Source organism: Triticum aestivum, chromosome 3A, assembly GCF_018294505.1.
Source record: "Triticum aestivum cultivar Chinese Spring chromosome 3A, IWGSC CS RefSeq v2.1, whole genome shotgun sequence".
Classification (NCBI taxonomy): domain Eukaryota; kingdom Viridiplantae; phylum Streptophyta; class Magnoliopsida; order Poales; family Poaceae; genus Triticum; species Triticum aestivum.
In genome coordinates, this window is record NC_057800.1 from 661,636,286 (window position 1) to 661,638,969 (window position 2,684).

The following is a 2,684-nucleotide window of genomic DNA, read 5'->3' on the forward strand; positions in this document are numbered from 1 at the left end:
ATGTATCTAGACTTATTTTAGTTGTAGATACATACAATTTATCCATTCTTAGAACAAAAATTCCCCGCCAGCTGGAGAGGGAGTACATAATCTAAATGGTCGCCCGCGGATCCCTTTGTCTTCCTCATGTCCGTCAGACACTTGCGGGGTCGACGAAGGTCCTCGGAAGAGACGAAGCAGCAAAGAAACCACCTAAATCCGCGGTCGTTGCCTCGGCGGTGGCCTTCATGGGTCCCAAGTGGCGGCGGCTTCCCGTGTTCTACTTCTCCTCGATGATGGCGGCGGACACAGAGAAGCTGGCCACCGACTCGTCGCTCTCCACGCACCCGGCTTCTGTCTCTGCCTGCATGGCGCTGCCGCGGGCACGGGAGGCACGCCCATAGACACGGGAGGCGCGGCCACCACAGACACTGGTGGCGCGGTACGACGCGGCAGCGACGGCGCCCGTACCGGCGTGCTCGCCGCCGTGCCGGCGTGTAGCAACTCGCCACTCCTCATCGAGCTGAACTGGAGCGGCGGGCTGCTGAACCACGCGCCTGCTTGGGGCGGCAACTGGCTCCGATAGGCCAAGCAAGGTTGGTGAAGCACGGAGCGGCCTCGCCCGTATTCGTAGGGCTCGGCGGGCCACCCAGCCGGGTAATATGCCGGAGAACGGCTCATCGGAAGCCATCGGAGGAGTGGAGAAAATGGTGAAGGAGGAGATGGGGGAGCGGCGGAGGGGTGCGATTCTTGCCCGCTGTCTGTCTGGCCTCGTGTAAATAGAGGGCGGACGGTAGGAGCTTGGCCGGCGTCTGGCCTCGTTTAAACTGAGGGCGGACGGGAGGAGCTCGGCCGGTGTTGCGTTTAATTCCGGCCCGCTCATGAACGGATGTGTGGCCGGAGTAGGATTCTCGGTTTGCATGTGGGTTTAACGGAGGGGTTTAATGGAGGCGCCGGGCGTGCAGCGGGCGGCGCAGTACTATTCGATTTGACAGTAGTAATGAGCCATCAAATCACAAAGGCCCTCGCCTCTCGTGAAACCGACCGAGCTAGACTGCCCCGCCCTCTAGCCTTTTAAAAAATGTATATACTCCACTTTTGTACAATAGTAGTATCGATGGATTGCGCCATGGAGCAAAACTTGAAATTAAAAAAAAGGTGGTACATATAGAGAGCGCTTGTCGCCAAATTATGCATATAGTACTATTAAAAAGGCTTGTCACAATAATGGTGTCCAGCACAAGTGCACAACCCACCTCTCAAATAAAACTAAGCACCCTGGAATTCTTTGACAACTAAACTGCTGGCTATATGATGTTGGCCATATATATTGTACGTATATAATGTGAAGAAACGAGTGGTAGTAACTAAAAGATGAAATGTAAGAAATACTTGTATGTACGTACTGAAGAGTTAAAGTAACAAGAAGAAACATAACATAGTTCTGCTGGGGGCTCAGCACAACACACCCCTCAAATTAAATTAAGCACACCTGAAATTAAACTTTGCAACTATTCCGATAGACACTGCATTAGAACCACCATGAGCAACGACACTGCCACCTTACTCGGAGTCCTCGTCCACGTCCTCGACTTCGTCCTTGTCCCTCTTCCTCTTGGCCGATACTTCTTTGCTTGAACCGCACACTTGGCTGTTGCTCTTCATCCAACCCTTGTAGATATTGAAGCAAAGGTAGCCATCCATTGTAGCGTACTAGATGTGGTCTATATCTAGTACATTCCGCTGCCATGCATGACGATGAAACATGTATGGAGGTTTCTCCAGTTTACCGTACGAAGGATGAACCATGGCTCCTGCCAGGGTCAGCATTGAAGGCTGAAGAGAGGACACCGGCCGATTCTTCTGGAGGTCGAAGGTGTTGCCTACAACGAGGCCTACCCGACACAGGACTTCTTTGTTGTTACCAAAGTTTACAGTAATGAATTTGACTAGGTTGCTCCCGAGGAAGTCCTTAAAATCCTGGCACTCAACGCCAGCATGGCATATGTGGTAGACCAAGCATAACTCATGCACGCAAACCTGGATCATGGCGGGCTTCTTCCTCTCTTCGTCCTTTAGATCCTTCTCTCGCCCCAAGACTATGGTGTACTCAACATCTAGCCCAGCGACCCACTCATCATCTGAGTTTTCGAACATGCTTCTGAAGCGAGAAAGGCAACCTTTCACCGTCGCGGAAGAACGGTGTAGATGACGTCGAACTCATCGCCGGTGATGGTTCTAACCTTGTACTCACCGCCGATCCTGGAGATTTGGGACGCCATGGATTTGGGAGGAGGGTTAGGATTAGTGGAACTGCCATAATGTGAATGGACGGGACGACTAGGAGCGAACCACCATAGTATTGAAGGACGTGTGGGGACGAGTAGGAGCGAACTGCCAGCGTGCGAATGGCAGGGTAGTGGCTTTCCATTCTCCCATGATACGGGCTTCCGAGAGCCCTTGGATCTGAGATCGAACGGTTGCATGGCGTGATTCTAGACCTATGGGTGAATATCCTATCCTAGAGGGTTATTCTACAAATTTTCAGCAACTTAGCATGCGACCGTTTGATCTCAGATCCAAGGGCTGCCAGCAGCCCGTATCGTGGTCGCACCTACCACGACCATCGCGTCGCTCGTGCGGTCACGCCCTTGGAGATTTAACATGGTGCGTTAGGCTATCTGATGTTTGGCATGTTATACATA